Source organism: Saccopteryx leptura, chromosome 1, assembly GCF_036850995.1.
Source record: "Saccopteryx leptura isolate mSacLep1 chromosome 1, mSacLep1_pri_phased_curated, whole genome shotgun sequence".
NCBI classification, from domain to species: Eukaryota; Metazoa; Chordata; class Mammalia; order Chiroptera; family Emballonuridae; genus Saccopteryx; species Saccopteryx leptura.
In genome coordinates, this window is record NC_089503.1 from 304,882,359 (window position 1) to 304,903,883 (window position 21,525).

At 42.0% G+C, this 21,525-nt stretch overlaps 1 protein-coding gene and 1 non-coding gene across 3 annotated transcripts in view; both read right to left on the bottom strand.

Moving 5' to 3' along the window:
- LPCAT3 (lysophosphatidylcholine acyltransferase 3) overlaps positions 1-21,525 on the bottom strand; it is a 43,554-nt gene that overhangs the window by 15,564 nt on the left and 6,465 nt on the right. The gene's annotated exons all lie outside the window — the stretch shown is intronic.
- On the bottom strand, positions 3,060-3,220 carry LOC136390028 (U1 spliceosomal RNA). Its single transcript, XR_010748556.1, has one exon. It is a non-coding gene; the product is annotated as a U1 spliceosomal RNA (small nuclear RNA).

Sequence of the window (21,525 nt, forward strand, 5' to 3'; positions counted from 1 at the left end):
ATTGCAGCACCTTAGTTGTTCATTGATTGTTTTCTCATATATGCCTTGATCAGGGGGGCCACAGCAGAGTGAGTGACCCCTTGCTCAAGCCGGATGAGCCTGTGCTCAAGCTGTCAACCTCAGGGTTTGAAACCTGAGTCCTCCACATCACCGTCTGACGCTTTATCCACTGCGCCACCACCTGGTCAGGTGTAAATACTATACTTTTAATGAAACAATTATATTTTCCAAAACAAAACCATTTAATGAGATTGGCATTGCTTTACATTTGTACACATTTCTAGCCCTTTTCTAGCTAAACAGAAGATAGCTGGATTCTCAAATTTGCTTCTGCATTTAATCTGTTGTAATATGTTGTTTTGGTTAAAATATATGAAGAAAATCTGGCTTTACACAGATTTAGCATTAGAAAGTGAATCAATAGCCTTTTCAGATAAGTTTGGATATTTTTTTTTTTAAAGATTTTATTTATTCATTATAGAGAGGAGAGAGAGAGAGAGAGAGAGAGAGAGAGAGAGAGAAGGGGGGAGGAGCAGGAAGCATCAACTCCCATATGTGCCTTGATCAGGTAAGCCCAGGGTTTTGAACCGGCAACCTCAAGCATTTCCAGGTTGACGCTTTATCCACTGCACCACCACAGGTCAGGCCGGATATTCTTCTTTTATACTACACCAAAACTCAACAGGTAAAGTAGTTTCTTAAAGGTCAATTGCAGCCCTGACTGGATAGCTCGGTTGGTTGGAGCATCAATGCTGAAGCACAGAGGTTGTCGGTTCGATCCCTGGTCAGGGCACATACAGGAACAGATCGATGTTCCTGTCTCTCTCTCTCTCTCCTCTCTAAAATCAATAAAATAAACTTAAAAAAAAAAAAAGGTCAATTGCAATGTGGAATCTGCAGCAATCATATCAATGACCTTTATTCATAGTCTGTTATGTTAAAATCCAGTGGTCTCTCATGTGCTTTGAATGCATCTTTTACCTAGGCATTGTTTTTGTAACATTGTCCACTGGTCATCTGGAAAATATTGGTTCACTGCATTGGGCAGATCTTTCAAATATTGACAACATGTTATTAGACTACAGTAGCAAAAAAATCACATCTTTTGCCTGACCAGTGGTGGCACAGTGGATAGAGTGTTGACCTGGGATGCTACAGTCTCAGGTTCAAAATCCTAAGGTCTACTGGCTTGAATGTGGGATCATGGTTGCTGGCTTGAGCCTAAAGGTCACTGGCTTGGCTGGAGCTCATCACCCCGGTCAAGGCACTTATGAGAAGCAATCAATGAACAACTAAAGTGCCATAACTATTAGTTAATGCTTCTCATCTCTCTCCCTTCCTGTTTTTTTTTTTTTTCTCTCTCTCTCTAAAAAAAAAAAAAAGGAAACCACATCTTTTAACATCACTATTTATTTTCAGCAGAAAGAAAAGTCTTTATGTATTGGGAAGTTGTCAAGCTCATGGTTGCAGATGTAAGTTTTCCAAAATCCTAATTTTCACTTGAAAGCTTGAATTTTATCATTGACTAAAAATACTGTTAGTTATTTTTCTTAAAGACAGGTTCACATTGTACATTTTTAAAAAACTATCCGTCAATGCCCATGTCTAAATAATCCATGTCTAAGTTTGTCAGTCATTTTTTTTTCAAGTAAAAATGGTGTTCCATGAAAGAGAAGCTTAATTAAACATGTAACTCTAGCAACTGCACATAGCAAGTTTTTGAGTGGACATATATCTTGAGTTCTCTGGGTTCTCTTACTGCTTGATTCTTTCATCCTCTGACCCAGTACTTCTCAGTCAGTAGTGTATAGACGGTTTCTCAAATTTCCCCTCTGTTATGGACCAATACTTTTGTAATATACAAAATCAGGGGCTTGGATGATGTGACACTGTCATATTGCTATGGAAGTTCCTAAATGTTTATTCTCATTTTTGTGTTTACTTTCACTGGCAAATGGTGGCCAAATTCAATTTTAATAGATTGTACTAATCTACCTTTTTTGTCTCTTTCTCTCTCTCTCTTTTTTTTTTTTAGTGAGAGAGAGAGAGATAGACAACACAGGAAGGGAGAGAGATGAAAAGCATCAACGCATAGTTGTGGCACCTTAGTAGTTCATTGATTGCTTTCTCATATGTGCCTTGACTAGGGGGTGGGAATGGGAGGCCCAGCTGAGCCAGTGACCCCTTGCTCAAGCCAGCGACCTTTGGGCTCAAGCCAGTGACCATGGGGTCATGTCTATGATCCCATGTTCAAGCCGGAGACCCCACGCTTAAATCGGATGAGCCCACACTCAAGCCGCTGACCTCACGGTTTTGAACCTGGGTCCTCAGTGTACCAGGCTGGTGCTCTATCACTGCATTCCTGCCTGGTCAGGTTTTTTTGTCTCTTGCAATGATGGCTTTTTTCTGGCTCCTAAATATGGCCAACCGCCAAGATTCAGTCTTGGCCTTTATCATACTTACCATACTGCTGCTTTGGAAACTTCTCTACTCTCATGTGACTTAATATGATTTTTATGCCAAAACCAAATCCACACCTTTAATCCTAACTGCTCAACTTTCAGTCCCACATGTCCTACTTTCTAACTGGACTTAGTTTGCTACTCATATCATCTTATACTCTATAAAACATCACTTTCCCCTTAAATCAGCCTTCTCTTGCCTTCTTTTTTTTTTTAATTTTATTTATTTATTTTTAAGTGACAGAGAGACAGATAGGGACAAACAGGAACAAAGAGAGATGAGAAGCATCAATCATCAGTTTTTCGTTGTGACACCTTAGTTGTTCATTGATTGCTCTCTCATATGTGCCTTGACCGTGGGCCTTCAGCAGACCGAGTAACCCCCTGCTTGAGGTGAGCCTTGCTCAAACCAGATGAGCCTGCGCTCAAGCTGGCGACCTCGGGTCTCGAACCTGGGTCCTTTCGCATCCCAGTCCGACGCCCTATCCACTGCGCCACCGCCTGGTCAGGCCCACACCTTGCCTTCTTTTTTTGTTTATTAATCTCTCATCACCACCGCCTTTCTCTTGTGCTGCAGTACCCACATTTATTTATTTCCCGGGGAGAGTGCAAGCACAGTCCCCCATTACGACAAATTATAGTCAAGTTCCCCACATTGGGGAAATCATAGGGGCCAGTATATCTGGAGTGCAAAGGTTAAGCCTTGCTTTGGGAAAACCACCTTTGTGATCATGGTTTCTCCCCTGCCAGGTAAGTATAGCACCCACCTTTAAACTCTTGCCATGGCTTCCTACTTGGTCTCTATCTGCAGCCTCATACTCCCCGTAATCCTACATTAGAGTACTCTTCTTTCAACTGCTCAGAAACCACCACTGACTCCCAACCAACTACTCAACAGAGTACCAATTCCTAAGCCTAAGATTACATTCTGTCTTCTAAACTACATTTCTAGTTAAGCTTCATTTTTTTTTTTTTGGTTTTTTTTTTTTTTTTTTTTTGTATTTTTCTGAAGCTGGAAACGGGGAGAGACAGTCAGACAGACTCCCGCATGTGCCCGACTGGGATCCACCCAGCACGCCCACCAGGGGGCGACGCTCTGCCCACCAGGGGGCGATGCTCTGCCCCTCCGGGGTGTCGCTCTGCCGCGACCAGAGCCACTCTAGCGCCTGGGGCAGAGGCCAAGGAGCCATCCCCAGTGCCCAGGCCATCTTTGCTCCAATGGAACCTTGGCTGCGGGAGAGGAAGAGAGAGACAGAGAGGAAGGAGGGGGAGGGGTGGAGAGCAAATGGGCGCTTCTCCTATGTGCCCTGGCCGGGAATCGAACCCGGGTCCCCTGCACGCCAGGCCGACGCTCTACCGCTGAGCCAACCGGCCAGGGCCTAAGCTTCAATTTTTTTACTTCAGCTAAAACTGATCTTGTTTTAGTCCAAACATATCTTGTGTCTTTTGTCCCTAGACTTGAGCTCATGCCAGTCCCTTACTTTCTCCAACTACCCCTCTACCAAGTGAAATGCTACCCATTCTTCAAAATTCAATTCAAAATGAAAACAAATAAAAGAAAACTAAAAACAAAACCCAGTTCAAGTATCCCCTTCTCTGTGGCTATGTCTGACCACAGTGTACTCATAATCATGTGTATTACGTCTTAAGTGAATGGCACTTAGGACTAAGACTCATTTGGCAAATGACTGTATGTATACTACAATATGTCATTCCATACTTTTTTTGTTTTGTATTAAAATGTTCATGTTTATAATCTCTTTTCCTGTATGCCCTCTTATGTCTTTGGATTTCCCACAGCTGCATATCCTATATACCTTTTCTGACAGATTGACCAATTGACCATTGACATGTAATAGCTGCTTGTCCTTGAATGTCCATTTCCTCATCTGTGAAAGGATATTACTAGTACCTGCTTCAGTGAATTGTTGTAAGGACTAAAGTAAATAATGCATATAAAGTAACTGCACAGTGCCCAAAATATTTTAAGTTTCACAAAATTATACAAACACACATTCACATAAAGTTAGAAGGAGATAAAGCAGGCCTTATCTGAGAAATTCTAGGGCAAGTGGGTATCGAAGCTTCTGAATCTAATCTTTGTTCTGTGTGACAATCAAATGACTAAGGGATTTCCCTGTCATCTACTTTTCAAAAGAAGATACATAGCATATTATCTAAAATGAGGGTACCATTAAATTTAATTTTCTAAATAAAACTTAAAAAATAAAATAAAATAAGGGTACTGATTATGGTTTGCCAAAAGCACTTTCTGTAAAATGCAATGCATTATTAAATTAAGCCACTGGATTTTTAAAAGTACACGGACTTTGGAGTTAAGACAGATCTCAGTTTAAATACCCGGTTCTGCTACTTACTAGCTGTCACGTAAGGTTGGCTGATTAGTTAACCTTTTTGGGCCTCAGTTTCATTAGTAAAATGAAAATGTACCTCAGGATTTGTATATTAGGCTTGGTACATATTAGATGCTCAATAAATGTGAGATTGCTTCACCTCTGCTTTCACCCAATGATCTCATCCAGCCACTTGGCTTTACATATATACCATCTGTTTGCTGATGCCTCCCAAATGTTCATCTCTAGCCTAAACCTCTTCCCTGAACTCCACACTGTATAACCTACTTGACAAAGCCCAAACTGAAGTGCTGACATACGTCCTTCAATAAACCTGCTCCTCCCTTAGCCTTCCCCATTTCAGCAAACAGCAACTTACCCTTCTGTTCACTCAGGGCTGAAACCCTACAACCTTGCCATCATTCTTGACCTCCCTTTCCTCCATACTCAACCCAATCAGTAAGCAAATCCTGTTTGTTCTACCTTCAAAATAAAGCCAGAAGCTGACCACTTCTTCCTGTGTACAAGTAAACACCATTTCTCGCCTGTATTATTATAGTCGCCTCATGACTGATCTTCCTGCCTGTGCTCTTGCCTCCTTTCAGTCTATCCTTAACACAGTATCCAGAGGAATTCTACTGTAGGTCTGATCTGCTCATTGCTCTGCTCAAAACCCTCAGAAGGCCTCCAGCCTCACTCTACACAAGCCAAAGTCCAACCAGAACCTATAGATCTGTTCACCCCTTCCCCACCCCACCTTTCTCTGACTCATCTCTTACTCTCTGCCTCCACCATTCTGTCCCAGTCACAAAGCTCTCCCTTCATGGAATATCAAGTAGGTCCAGTCTTGTAGCCTTCACATAAGAGGTTCCCTGCCTGGAATGCTCTTTCTATGGATATGCTCAAGTCCCTCCTTATATCCCCTCTCACTTCAGATCTTTACTGAAAAGTGACCATATCAGTGAGGCCCTCCCTGACCATCTAGCTAATGCTGACCATGTTCCCCACACCCACCACCAAACACACTTCCTGCCCTTTTTGCCATTTCTACTTCCTCTTGGCACTTTCACGTAGTAGTATATATTTTACTTATTTAGCTGTCTTTGAAAGCAGAGATTTTTGTTTATTGTCCCCCCTGCTGTACCCCAGTGTCTAGCACAGTTCCTGGTTAAAAAAAAAAAAAAGGTCTCAAAGCTATTTGTTGAGTGAATGAAAGAATGAATATACAAATACTCTGTATTCTAGGCAGTCAATAAAATATTGAGCATCCATTATGTGGTCAGCACAGCATTAGGCAAAAAGGGGAACGTGATAGAAATTGTAAGAGATGCTTTTTAACTCTTAGGGACTTTTTTAGATAGTGAAGAAATATTAAACAATGATGTCCTATAAGTGCTTAACTGCATGAAATAGCCAAAGCTGTAGTAGTTAGAGAAGAGAGAAATCAATAATGACCAGAGTATTTAGGATGAACAGAGAAGACAGAAGGAAATGGCACTCCACGGGAGGGGGGTTACATAGTAAAAGACATGGAGGAAGGAAAGAACATGGAATAGACACCTCAATACCATCAGTGGATAGAGCATCATCCGCTTGAGCGCGGGCTCACCAGCTTGAGCGCAGGGTTGCTGGCTTAAGTGTGGGATCATAAACACAACCCCATGGTCGCTGGCTTGAAGCCCAAAGTGGCTGGCTTGAGCAAGGGGTCACTCACACTGCTGTAGCCCCCTGGTCAAGGCACATATGAGAAAGCAATGAACAACTAAGGTGCCGCAATGAAGAATTGATGCTTCTCATCTCTCTCCCTTCCTGCCTGTCTGTCCCTTTCTCTGTCTGTCACACACACACAAAAAGACTATTCCTCCTCTGCCAAGGGAGAAACAGTAACAAAAATGAAGTGGAAGGTTTGGAAAAACAGGCCGGGCATGAAATTGAAGTAATAGGGAAAAGAAAATCAGTAGAACTGACTAGATATGGGGGATCATAGGAAAGGTTGAATTAAAGATGACTAAGCTGCCAAAATGATCTCCAAACCCCTAAAAGAATTCTGAAAAACCATATTCCTTCTCACATTAAGTTGCCATCTAAAATTTTAAGTAGAAACAACAAATGATGTGCTTTTATTAAGTATATTGAAGACTTGCTTCAAGTACACATGGAAAATGTCTGCCATGTAATCCAAATGGCAAACCAGTTGGCTTGATTAGGCTTATTTTCTGTCAAAAGAGGTCTAACTTCATTTTAAGTTCAAATAACTTCAACTTTAAATTCAAATGTTACTATTTGTCTCTCCTGACAACCATCTTGTTACTGAAATCTCCCTTTAAGATGGAGAGATAAGACAGTTGCCAGCGTTGGTTGCCTGAATAAAATAAGGGGCTGTTCCTTTTTAATGGCATTTTTTACACCTTGGAGAACACTATGCTTTTCTTCCCTTTTAAGGCTAGTGAAGGGTGACTGTGGGAGAACTGGAAAGAACCTTTAGAGCAGACAGTCTCAACCATATCAATTTTAGAAGTTCATTTGGAAGTTGGAAATCTGGAAACTGATTCCTTATCCATGTGCATGTATACCCTGGAAAATCTCTGTGTTCTCCTAGGGTACATGGATCCCAATGTGAAGACCACTGACTTCAAGATTCCGTGTCTGGCCCTGGTTGGTTGGCTCAGTGGTAGAGCGTCGGCCTGGCATTCAGGAGTCCCGGGTTCGATGCCAGGGCACACAGGAGAGGCGCCCATCTGCTTCTCTACCCCTCCCCCTCTCCTCCCTTTCTGTCTCTCTCTTCCTCTCCCGCAGCTGAGGCTCCATTGGAGCAAGGATGGTCCGGGCGCTGGGGATGGCTCCATGGCCTCTGCCTCAGGCGCTAGAGTGGCTCTGGTCGCAACAGAGTGACGCCCCAGATGGGCAGAGCATCGCCCCCTGGTGGGCGTGCCGGGTGGATCCCCATCGGGCGCATGCGGGAGTCTGTCTGACTGCCTCCCCCTTTCCAGCTTCAGAAAAATAAAAAAAAAAAAAAAAAAAAAAAAAGATTCCGTGTCTCAGAGGTCAGAAAGAGTGCGGCGCCACAGACAGAGACACAAAGGTTGGCGGAGAAAGCTGGCTCTAGTGCTGTTGGTGTCAGCTAGAACCAGGAGCCAGGTAAGCTTGCAGTGGGAGAGACCACAAGAGGAGGGCAGGCCAAGGCTCAGTCTTGGAAAATGTCTGTATGTAAGGGAATACAAACAAAAGTAACTGAGATAAAAAGAGAAAATAAGGAGGTAAATCAGGATAGAATACATGTGAGAAGGGAAGAAGACTATTTCAGTAGGAGTTCAATAACATCAAATGTTACAGAACCTGAGGAGTGTGAGGAAGAGGAGAGCAACGCTGAATTTCAAAATGACATCAGTGATCTGAAACAGCGGAGCAAGATGGATACGGAGACCAGGAGATGGAAGGCAGCCCACAAGGGCGTGAATGGATCAAGAGGAAATGTAGGCTGGCTCTGAAGACTGTTCAAGGAGTGGAAAATGGAAGAAGAAAGGCAGCACAGTGGAAAGGAACAGTATTTGTGTCACAGGAAGGATCTATCTTAGGGGGAAAAACCTGGCTCTTGCCGAGACTGGAAGGCAAGCAGTAAGACCCTTAATATTCTCAGTGAAATGGGTGATGTGGGGCATCTCTTGGAGAGAATGGCAGTGTGGGAGAAGCAGAATGACATGGGGGGCCTGAGGGAACACACAGCCCAACCTCAGAATCAATCAACCAGAGACAATGCTCTCTTGTTGCAAAAGTTATCAAAAACAGAAATGGGAAGTTCCTCAGCTACGGAACATTCATTCTTTCTTCAGAAGTTGGTATTATATTATACAGGAATATGGCAGAGAACTCTGACTTTTTACTGTCGATGAACATATATCAAATATGAACTGCTCGAGCCTGACCTGTGGTGGCGCAGTGGATAAAGCATCAACCTGGAAATGCTGAGGTCGCCGGTTCGAAACCCAGGGCTTGCCTGGTCAAGGCACATATGGGAGTTGATGCTTCCAGCTCCTCCCCCCTGTCTCTCTCTCCTCTCTCTCTGTCTATCTCTCTCTCTCTCTCTCCTCTCTAAAATGAATAAATAAATAAAAAAAAAATTAAAAAAAAAAAAATGAACTGCTCGCCTGACCAGGCAGTGGCGCAGTGGACAGAGCGTCAGACTGGGACGCAGAGGATCTAGGTTTGATACCCCGAGGTTGCCAGCTTGAATGCAGGCTCACCCACTTCAGTGAGGGGTCGCTGGCTTGAGCGTGGGATCATAGACATGACCCCATAGTCGCTGGCTGGAGCCCAAAGGTCACTGGTTTGAAGGCCAAAGTTGCTGGCTTGAGCAAAGGGTCACTTGCTCTGCTGGAGCCCCCCAGTCAAGGCCCATATGAGAAAGCAACCAATGAACAATTAAGATGCTGCAACAATGACTTGATGTGTCTCATCTCTCTCCCTTCTTGTCTGTCTGTCCCTCTCTCTGTCTCTGTCACAAAACAAACAAAATATGTATATATATGAGCTGCTCAAACTGGGGCAATTGATGGGAGCTGCAAGACCAAATGTGGTACATCTGCTTTACTAGATGTTTTGCAGAAAAAAAATTTAAGTAATTTAACTGGTAAGTAACTTAATTATATTAAGAAATAAATTATACAAAGTGGAATACAAATTTTCCCTGTATATTAAAGATACAACATGAGACTTCAAGACTTTTATCTTTTTATTTTTTTAAAAATTGATTTTAGAGAGAGCAGAAGGGAGAGAGAGAAAAAGAGAGAAACATCAATTTATTGTCCCACTTATTTATGCATTCATTGGTTGATTCTTGTATGTGCCCTGACTGGGGATTGAACCTGCAACCTTGGTGTATCAGGATGAAGCTCTAACCAACTGAGCTATCAAGCTAGTGCAAAACTTTGCTTTTTTTTTTTTTTTTTGTATTTTTCTGAAGCTGGAAACTGGGAGAGACAGTCAGACAGACTCCCGCATGCGCCTGACTGGGATCCACCCGGCACGCCCACCAGGGGCGACGCTCTGCCCACCAGGGGGCGATCGATGCTCTGCCCCTCCGGGGTGTCGCTCTGCCGCGACCAGAGCCACTCTAGCGCCTGGGGCAGAGGCCAAGGAGCCATCCCCAGCGTCCGGGCCATCTTTGCTCCAATGGAGCCTTGGCTGCGGGAGGGGAAGAGAGAGACAGAGAGGAAGGAGGGGGTGTGGGGGTGGAGAAGCAAATGGGCGCTTCTCCTATGTGCCCTGGCCGGGAATCGAACCCAGGTCCCCCGCACGCCAGGCTGACGCTCTACCGCTGAGCCAACTGGCCAGGGCCAAAACTTTGCATTTTAATAGCCACTTTATGCTAAATACTCCATAGCCCCTGAGCATATACCTTTATTGAGTCTTCCACCATGGCCTTTAGGGAACTGTCCACGAGAAAACTTAAGGAGCTCTGCTTGAAATCCATATATTTATTCTTTCCTCTAGATTCAGAAAAGGATGTCCCTCCCTTGTTTTTTTTTGTTGTTGTTTGTTTGTTTTTGTGACAGAGAGAGAGAGATAGGAAGGGAGTGAGATGAGAAGCATCAATTCTTTCTTGCAGCTCCTTAGTGACCTTAGTTGTTCACTGATTGCTTTCTCATATGTGCCTTGACCAGGGGGCTACAGCAGAGCGAGTAACTGCTTGCTCAAGCCAGCGACCTTGGGCTCAAGCCAGTGATGATGCGGTCATGTTTATGATCCCACGCTCAAGCCAGCGACCCCACGCTCAAGCTGGTGAACTCCCTTCTCAAGCTGGATGAGCCCATGCTCAAGCTGGTGACCTCGGGGTTTTGAACCTGGGTCCTCAGCGTCCCACTCCAACGCTCTATCCACTGCGCCACCGCCTGCAGGCTCTCCCTTGTTTTTAAACCTCTCTTTCTTCCCTTAGGTCCCAATCCTCTGAATTTTACCTCCACCAGTCTTATTTGAGAACTTCCTTCTTGATCTTTCTTGCTAAATTCCTTATTCTTTTCTTCTCAATAATAACAGTAACTATTATTATCATCAACACCAGAAACGAACTTTTATTGAACACTTACTGTCATGCATTGAGTTAAACACTTTACATATATTATCCTGCTTAATCCTCATAACAACTATATAAGGTAAACAATGAATAATACATTGTCTTCATTTTAGGAAACAAAGAAATCAAAGTAGTTATTTGACCTGTGCTGATTAGCTGGTAACTGATAAAGCTGAATTCTAACCCAGTTTCACCTTTAGGTCCATGACTTAGCTACTTAGCACATTATTTCCTCTACCTTCAATCCTGCACAGGCCTTTGCTGCCCACCTTTTCCCCTGTGCTGCTGCTTCTAGCTACTGTTCATTTTTGCTTATTCCTCTTGGAATCAATCTCCTAGAATCTTGGTCTAACTCATCATGTTGATTTCTTGTCTACTCATTCCCTTCTTAGCCTTCAGTAATGTGGCCCAGGTCACCTCCCTGAATCTCACCTTCACTTCTGGGAAGATCTGGTTTAGATGGTCAATGGACTGCTTAAAGTAAAGTGATTGAAACTCATCTCAAACTCAAAATTCATACTTAAAGTTGGAGACAAAGGATGGGGGACAAACCCTGGCTAAGTAGCTCAGTTGATTAGTGTTTTCCCAATATGCTAAGGTTATAGTTTCGATCCCCATTCAGTACACATACAAGAGACAACCAATGAATACATAAACAAGTGGAACAACAAATCGATGTTTCTCTCTCTCCCCCTTCTTCTCTCTTTAAAATCAATAAATTTTAAAAAAAGGAAGAGCCTGACTGGTGGTGGTGCAGCAGATCAGCTTGGGACTCTGAGGACCCAGGTTCAAAACCCTAAGGTTGTTGGCTTGAGTGTGGAACATAGACATGATCCCATGGTTGCTGGCTTGAGCAAAGGGTCACTGGCTCAGCTGAAGCCCCCTCACCCCCCATCAAGGTACATATGAGAAAACAATCAAGGAATGACTAAAGTGTTGCAACTACAGGTTGATGCTTTTCATCTCTCTCCCTTCCTGATTGTGTGTGTCTCTTGTCTCGCATAAAAAGGGTGGGGGGACTATGTCTGTTGCTGTTCTTAGGGGTTGTTTACTGATAAGATTAAGGCTATTCTAGATTTTTAAGTTAAAAGAGATAGAGTCATCTGGAGGTTGTAATTTTTCTAGACTAGGGAATGTTACTACCATAGATAATGGGTATTTGGGCAATATTGGAAGGCCATATTCAGGATCTATCTGCCTTTTTTACTTTTTTGAGAGAGAAAGAGACAGGGAGGGAGAAAGATAAGAAGCATCAACCCGTAGTGGCAGCACTTTTTTAGTTGTTCATTGACTGCTTCTCATATGTGCCTTGACTCAGGGGGCTCAAGTCAATTCAGTGACCCCTTGCTCAAGCCAGAGACCTTGGGATCATTTTGATGATCTGCATTTGGCGCTCAAGCCAGCAACCTCGGGGTTTTGAACCCAGGGCCTCAGCATCCTAGGTTGATGCTCTATCCACTGCTAGTCAGGCAGGATCTATCTGCTCTTTTAACCAAATTTCAGTTAAATTATCCCAAGAATCACAGACCAGAATGTAAAATAGGGACTTTTAACATGGATTGTTTGTAGTTTATTTTTATAAACTATTTTCACATAATAATTTTAACATTATTATTTCTACTTTCAAGATCTGCCACTCATTTTTTTCCTATTATTTCATCAAAGTGGAAATTCCTTGTGCTAAAGAACTATATAGAGAAAAGAAGGACACATACAAATAGCAGAGTTAAGCTTGACACTGTCTATTTAAGTGATAAGTAACTGATTAGGCCAGGGACTGGGAACCTATGGCTCGTGAGCCAGATGTGGCTCTTTTGATGGCTGCATCTGGCTTGCAGACAAATCTTTAATAAAAAATTAATAACGTTAAAAATATAAAACATTCTCATGTATTACAATCCATTCATTTCCTACCGCTCATGTTCATGGTTGTGGGTGGCTGGAGCCAATCACAGCTGTCCTCCGGAACAACACCAAATTTTTATTGGATAATGCCTAAGGTACACAGGTTGTTGTATGGCTCTCACGGAATTACATTTTAAAATATGTGGCGTTCATGGCTCTCTCAGCCAAAAAGGTTCCCGAACCCTGCTGTAGAATATCCCTGGAGTCAGATCAAGAGTAGTCTAGTTTAGAAATTCAGTTCTGCAGCTTGGGAAGATTACTTAGATTCTTTGTACCTAAATTTCTTCATCTGGCCCTGGCTGGGTAGCTCAGCTGATTAGAGCATCATCCAGATATGCCAAGGTTGCTGGTTCAATCATGAGTCAGGGTACACACAAGAATCAACAAATGAGTGCATAAATAAGTAGAACAGGTCAATGTTTCTCTCTCTCCCCCCACCAATCATCTCTCTAAAAATCAATAAAAAATTTAAAAAAAATTTCATCTGTGAAATAAGGAAAATACCAGCCATCTCACAGGCCATTGCACAGATTAAAAGAGAAAATATTTGGCCATGGCCGGTTGACTCAGTGGTAGAGCGTCGGCCCAGCGTGTGGAGGTCCCCAGTTCGATTCCCGGCCAGGGCACACAGGAGAAGCGCCCATCTGCTTCTCCACCCCTCCCCCTCTTCTTTCTCTCTGTCTCTCTCTTCCTTTCCCACAGCCAAGGCTCCAATGGAGCAAAGTTGGCCTGGGTGCTAATGTCGGCTCCACGGCCTCTACCTCAGGCACTAGAATGGCTCCAGGGGCAACAGAGCAACGGCCAGATGGGCAGAGCATCGCCCCCTGGTGGGCATGCCAGGTGGATCCCATTCAGGTGCATGCAGGAGTCGGCCTCCCTGCTTCTAAGTTTGAAAAAAAGAAAAAAAAAAGAAAAAAAGTAAAAGTCTCCCCTCGAAGATCTCTGTTGTGGGTGTTCATAGTCCTATTTTCTGCTGCTTTGTTTAATATATAGTGTTTCCTTTATTCCTCCTACCTCAATGCCCCACTCATATTTCAGGCTGGGACCTATTCCTAATTTAGAGCTCTCTTTCCCCCTTTTGCCAACTTCTATTATGAATTTACCTTTGCCACCCAGCTTAGTGTATCCCAAGGTTCTCTTTACCACGCCACAGTCGCAGAGCTCCAGGGAAAAGCAACCTGGTCTCATCTGTCCAGGCAGAGGAGAACAGAAGCTCCATCTCCACACGTGCTGCAGATGGCTTTTCCAGTCTACCTGAATCATTACCAGCTAGAAGCAGCAGTCATTGGGACTTGGACGTGAGCTGCAAAGTATAGAATTGTGACAACAATTCCAGTGCCATGCGGACTTTTCCTGGATGTGGACTTTTCCTGGACTCCTGCTCCTTGTGACAGCTCCTAATGGACTGAACTGGGATTGGGTTGCATTTGCAGGGATTTGGAATGGTGTTGGTGCCAACTTGGACTTGGTGAACATGTTAAGGACACTACTCTTTTGTGGATTCTTGCTGTATTGGCCAAGAGTTTGCTTAAAGTCTTTAATCACTGTAAAAAAAAATAGAAGACTGGATAAGAAGATGTGGCATATATACACTATGGTATACTACTCAGCCATAAGAAATGATGACATCGGATCATTTACAACAAAATGGTGGGATCTTGATAACATTCTACGGAGTGAAATAAGTAAATCAGAAAAAAACCAAGAACTGCATTATTCCATATGTAGGTGGGACATAAAAACGAGACTAAGAGACATAGACAAGAGTGTGGTGGTTGGGGGGGCGGGGAGGGAAGGAGGGAGAGGGGAGGGGCACAAAGAAAACTAGATAGAAGGTGACGGAGGACAATCTGACTTTGGGTGATGGGTATGCAGCATAATTGAATGACAAGATAACTTGGACATATTTTCTTTGAATATATGTACCCTGATTTATTGATGTCACCCCATTAAAATTAATAAAAATTTATTTATAAAAATAAAAAAATAAAAGCCTCCTATATGTACTTTCTTCAGGTTATTAAAAAATACTTATTCTATGTATGGGCAAATACTTTATATAAGCATATCTATACTTGATTTCTTAAAATCTGAGTATTCTTTTACCTAGTTTTAAGATATAAAATTCCCAGACTCAAGCCTTTAACCTCAGAGTTGGGAAAGTTTGGCTGTAGCCCACCTCGATCTGATTTAGCTAATTTAAACCTATAACAACTTTTTATTTTGTGTTACGGAGACAGAGAGAGGGGGAAAGACAGACAGGAAGGGAGAGAGATGAGAAGCATCAATTTTTCGTTGCGGCACCTTAGTTGTTCATGATTGCTTTCTCATATGTGCCTTGACCGGGGGGCTACAGCAGACCAAGTGACTCTTTGCTCGAGCCAGCGACCTTGGGCTCAAGCTGGTGAGCTTTGCTCAAACCAGATGAGCCCGTGCTCAAGCTGGAGACCTCGGTGTTTCAAACCTGGGTCCTCTGCATCCCAGGGAATGCTCTATCCACTGTGCCACTGCCTGGTCAGGCAAACCTATAGCAACTTTCAAAAATAAAGGTCTGTGTGTTACACCTAGTATTCCCAGGAAGAAGCTGATTTTCCAACCCACGAAAGCTTCAGTTTCAAGGCTCTTTATTTACATAGGCCCCTTTTAGGGCCATGGGATGGTGGAGTAAGGGTGGAGGTGGGAGAGAGCAACATGTGCACATCAACTTTTATTTCTGTAAAACTTTAAGGCATTTTTGTATCATTTTTTTCCTTAAAGAAGGTCTCTATGATTATATGAATTTCAGGTCCTACAAATCCTGGTTACTTAAAAACAGTCAACCACCACAACAAAACTAGGCATATGCCAGAAAATTCTGTTACTCCCAGAATTCCCAGTGGGGACATGGTTCTTTGGTTCTCTGATCCTATTGTGACCTGATCTGGACTAGGGTTCCCCTGTCACACCGCCAAGTGGCTAATTAGTTGCTCTTTCTCCAACCCTCCCAAATACTTGTCCTGATAACTTCTTTCTTGTGTTTAGAGTTGCCAAATCTAATCTTTGTAAATAAATACAAACAAGGTAGGTGAGACTTCTTTTTCTCAGCACGTATTTCAACAATAAACTCTTTTTTACCCAGCTAAGATTCTAACAGGAGAAAAAGATAACAGCATCACATCCTTTAATTGTTTGTTGGGTTCTCTCTTCCTCTCTTTGTGATCATACATAGTCCCTCATTATTTTTTTTTTCTTTTTTTTGACAGAGAGATAGACAGGGACAGACAGGAATGGAGAGATGAGAAGCATCAATCATCAGTTCCCCACTGGGCATTGCAACACCCTAGTTGTTTGTTCATTGATTGCCTTCTCACATGTGCCCCGACCGCGGGCCTTCAGCAGACTGAGTAACCCCCTGCTCGAGCCAGCGACCTTGGGCTCAAGCCGGTGAGCTCCCGCTCAAACCAGATGAGCCCGCGCTCAAGCTGGTGACCTAGGGGTCTCGAACCTGGGTCCTCTGCATCCTAGTCCGATGCTCTACCCACTGCGCCACCGCCTGGTCAGGCCCTCATTATTTTTTTAAATGTACAATTCTGTGGATTTTAGTACATTCACAGCTATGCAACCATCCCCACTATCTAATACCATAACATTTCCATTACCCTAACAAGAAAAAAAAAAAGCAATCATACACTATGTGGTCATTTATGTCTTGTTTCTATCACTTAGCACAGGGGTCGGGAACCTATGGCTCGCGAGCCAGATGTGGCTCTTTTGATGGCTGCATCTGGCTTGCAGACAAATCTTTAATAACGTTAAAAATATAAAACATTCTCATGTATTATAATCCATTCATTTCCTACCGCTCATGTTCATGGTTGTGGGTGACTGGAGCCAATCACAGCTGTCCTCCAGGACAACACATTTTTATTGGATAATACATAATGTACACGGGTCGTTGTATGGCTCTCACGGAATTACATTTTAAAATATGTGGCATTCATGGCTCTCTCAGCCAGAAAGGTTCCTGACCCTTGACTTAGCATAATGACCCTTGACTTTTTGATTTTAATGAAGTCCAATTTATCCCTGACCATCCAAGTTGGAAACAATCTCCTTTCTGTATTAGCATCTCAATATTACCTAAAGATTTGGAAAGAATCTTAAAAAATATTTTTAAATGATATATTTTAGAATAAAATCAAAATATGAATACTTTAAAAATGTAAAACAAGAGGGTAAGACTTGGAGAAATTTGGAGCATCTGGTGAGATGATGACCTGGGTTCCCATAATTACTCTAATAGGCTCTTGGTGTAAGTAATAGAAATATTATCTAGGAGTTTCTATTTTTAGCCAGGGCCGCATTATATTTGTACTCTGACTATAATCAATCTTTTCCACTTCTGTCTGAGGTATACACCATAGGAGCCTTACAGTGTACTATTCCAGTTGGCCTTTTCTTGCTGGCTTATAAGTGGAAGTTTTATACCCTTTTATTTATGGACAGTAATCCAGAGTAGTGTCCAAGTCCATCTGAGTTTAGAAATGCTGTCACAGCAGAAACGGAAAACCTCAAAGCTATAAGCCATTCACCATGTCTACATGGATGCCACTTCTCATTAGAGCACTTACAATTATACAGCAATTAAAATGTTAACCTCCTGGGACCTCAGATCTATATACAATACGTGCACATGAATCTTCAATTTTTTAAAATAGTGATTTCTTTCTTTTTTTTTTTAGTGAGAGAGAGGGAGGGGAGAGAAAGAGGAAAAGAGGGAGAGAGTAAGACAGATAGAGAGATGAGAAGCATCAACTCATAGTTGCAGCACCTTAGTTGTTCATTGATTGCTTTCTCATATGTGCCTTGACTGGGGAGAAGGGCTTCAGCTGAGCCAGTGAGCCCTTGCTCAAGCCAGCGACCTTAGGCTTCAAGCCAGTGACCATGGGGCCATTCTATAATATAATCCCATGCTTAAGCCAGATGAGCCCATGCTCAAGATGGTGACTTCAGGGTTTTGAACCTAGGTCCCCAGCATCCCAGGTCAACGCTCTATCCACTTTGTCACTGCCTGGTCAGGCTAAATAGTGAATTCTTAATTGCTTGCAAAATTACTGTCTTACGTTAATAATTTTATGTAGTAGTTATGACCATGTATACTTTTCTTATGAAAATACAATAGCAACATGAATACTTGCACTGAAAGCATCTTTAATTGACAAAATCTTTAAACTTAGCCTAGAGTGGGGCATTTAAAAGATTTTATTTATTCACTTGAGAGGAAGAAGAGAGACAGAGAGAGAGAGAGAAAAGGGAGGAGCAGGAAGCATCAACTCCCATATGTGCCAAGACTGGGTGAGCCCAGGGCTTCGAACCAGCGACCTCAGCATTTCCAGGTTGACACTTTATCCACTCCCATCACAGGTCAGGCTAGAGTGGGGCATTTAAATAGTCTACTTGATGACTTCATGTTGAGTCAAGAACAAAACCTGGGTCTGATCATTTTTGGCTTGATCTTCTACCCATTTTCTGACAAACTGTACCTATATTACAATGCAATGACATTTCTAGCAGAAGCCTCTATTGTTAACAATTGTGGTATATGAGTCTTAGACTCCTTTTTTCAAGGTGTCCAGAGTTTCATGAATCTCACTTACCTTCATAGCCACTGCTTGAAAAGGGAGGGACTTAAATTTGAAACCAGTTCATTTTAGGCCAAAGGGAAATTAATTATTTTCTTTTTAATTAAGTGAGAGGCAGGGAAGCAAACAAACTCCTGTATGCATCCCGACCAGGATCTACCTGGCAAGCCTCCTATTGGGTGATGCTCTGCCCATCTGGGGCTGCTGCTCCGTTGCTCTGAACAGAGGTATTTTAGCACTCAGGTGGGGTTATGGAGCCATCCTCAGTGCCCGGGGCCAACTTGCTCAAATCATTTGAGCCATGGATGCAGGAAAGGGAGAGAGAGAGAGAGAGAAAGAGAGAGAGAGAGAGAGAGAGAGAGAGAGAGAAGGGGGAGGGGTGGAGAAGCAGATAGTCGCTTCTCCTGTGTGCCCTGACCAGAATCAAACCTGGACTTCTACATGCCAGGCTGATGTTCTCCCGCTGAGCCAATCAGCCAGGGCCCAAAGGGAAATTCTTATCCAGAAATTATTTATCTGGTTTTTTTTAGTGTTTTACCTGCCCCCTACATTCTCATTTTGAACATAGGGAGAAATAAAAATTCATCCAGCATCTTTTGGGCTATACAAATTATAGATAGGCTTTGAAGTTCTCTAAGAAGTTATTATTGCTTCACCAAGAGAATTCCAAGTGGGCTCTAAATCTCCTGGCCCTTGACTTTAGCAACTGATGGGAAAATGTCAAAACACACACACATACACTCACACCTTAAAAACTCTACAAGAAGGACAGTTTACTTAGCCTTACCTTAGCCAAGGCCGAGAAGTGATGGGGACAGTTTTCCCTGGCAGCCCTAATTATGACACCTAATATTTGCTAAAGCTACTAGCTGTAATTTCTTAATTGTATTAAGAAATGTGAGATGATCAATTAGGAGAATGCTATATTGCTCAAGGTGGTTGATACAAGACAGAAAAGATGGAATCATTTGTCCAACGACCTTAAGAAAAAAAATACCTCTATATTTAACATCATAAAAAATGTGAAACAAATGGTGTAGGTAATGATGATAGTTAAGACAATAAAAGTGATAATGATATTATTATAATAACATTAATAATGATTCAGTAATAACAATAGTATTTGAAGAATAACAAGAGATGTTAGCAAATGGGAAAAACTAAGCCTTAAAGAATCTGAGCATTATGTTTATTCCAAAGATCACAAGATACAATGACATTTCAAGAAGTTTAAGGTACTATCACGACATCAAGTATTACAAAACAGGTACTTGAAGGAATACAGTCATATGTTGCTTAACAATGGAGATACGTTTTGAAAAATACATCATTACGTGATTTAGTCACTGGACAAACATCACTTACACAAACCTAGATGGTACAGCCTATTACACATCTAGGTTGTATGGCATAGCCTATTGCTCCTAGGCTACAACCCTGTACAGCATGCCACTGCACATGATTAAATCAAACACACAAAAAAAATAATACAATTAAGAAACATGGTCATCAAAAGACATATCAGGCCACTGCTTGTGTTACACAACATACTGTTTTACAGAAAATTTCTTTTTAATAAGCAGAAAGAGTACACTCTAAAATAATAAGTATAATATAGTAAATATTATACATAAACAAGTTACACAGTTGCATATTATAATTATCAAGTATTATATACTGTACCTAACTATGTGTGTTATACTTTTATACTCACCCACAAACATGTGAGTAATGTTACGATGGTTATGATACCATTAGGAATTTTTCAGCTCCATTATAATTTTATGGGACCACTACTATATACATGGTCCATCTAGATCTAAATGTCGTTATGTAGCACATGACTGTAAACTAAACCAGTGATCCTCAAACTTTAGGGTAATCGGTAAAACCCAAGGGCTTATTAAAACAGATCACTGGCCCCCATCCTCAGAGTTTCTCATTCAGTAGGTCTGGGAGAGACTTGAAGATTTGCATTTCTAACAAGTTTCTAGGAGATGTTGATGCTGCAGGTCCCAAGACCATACTTCGAGTCTCCTTGGAAAGAAATGAGATGAATACTTATTGAGAGAAGGGAGAGAACAATTATTTAAAACTACCTTGGCTCAGGTTTGGTCAAAGTGCATACAGTTTATCTCATTTAGTCCCCACAGCATCCCAATGAACAATGAGATGCTGCTCAAACTTTTCCAGGGCAGAGGAGAATGAACATGTGTGCACAAAGGATCAGTTCTTTAGGAATAGGAAATTTCTTTGATGACTATATTATTTTTAAAAAATCATGTAAATTTTGCATTGTTTCAAAATATTGCTGCTTACTATGAATTAAATATATTTTAAAATTATTTATCAGATAAACTGCCTAACTCTTGACCTCTGTTCTTTAATAAGAACGGTCTTTGGGGACATGAAGAAATGAAAGGCTGAAGTTTAGTAATTACTGAGGAATAGGTAGTATATATTTAATCCAGAATTCACACCTACGCCTGCGGGTCTCTAAAAACAATGCACATCCTACCTCGGTACCCTGTTCTGCCCCCATACCCCCGCCAAAGGTCTACTGAGTTTTTCTCTACTCCTTTATGGATCCTTTATTTTTCTAGCCAAAATGGATGACTTGCTGTTCCTCAGATGTGTCTCACTTTTCCTGCTCTTCACATATAGGCTCATTATTCTCTTGCAGTTGGAAAGCTCCCCCTGTATCTCTACCTGACTAGACTCTTCCATACCCTTTGAGGTCCAGCTGAAATGCTACTTCCTTTTTAAAGACCAAATCCCATGTATTTATATAAAAGCCTGTTGGACTGAACACCTCCAGTGAGTTCCTATAGCTGACTAGACAGACCTAGGTCAATGGGTATGTAATTATTTTTGTTAAATTAGCTCATGCATATAATTTCATGGGCCTTAATTTACATGTGCCTCTGCAAAGAAATGATTCTATTTGATATGAAAGCTATACTGGCATTCAAAACAAAGTTTATTTTTGTTTTGTTTTGTTTTTTTGCAAAAGAGAGAGTCAGAGAGGGACAAATAGGGCAGACAGACAGGAAGGGAGAGAGATGAGAAGCATCAATTCTTCATTGCAGCAACTTAGCTGTTCATTGATTGCT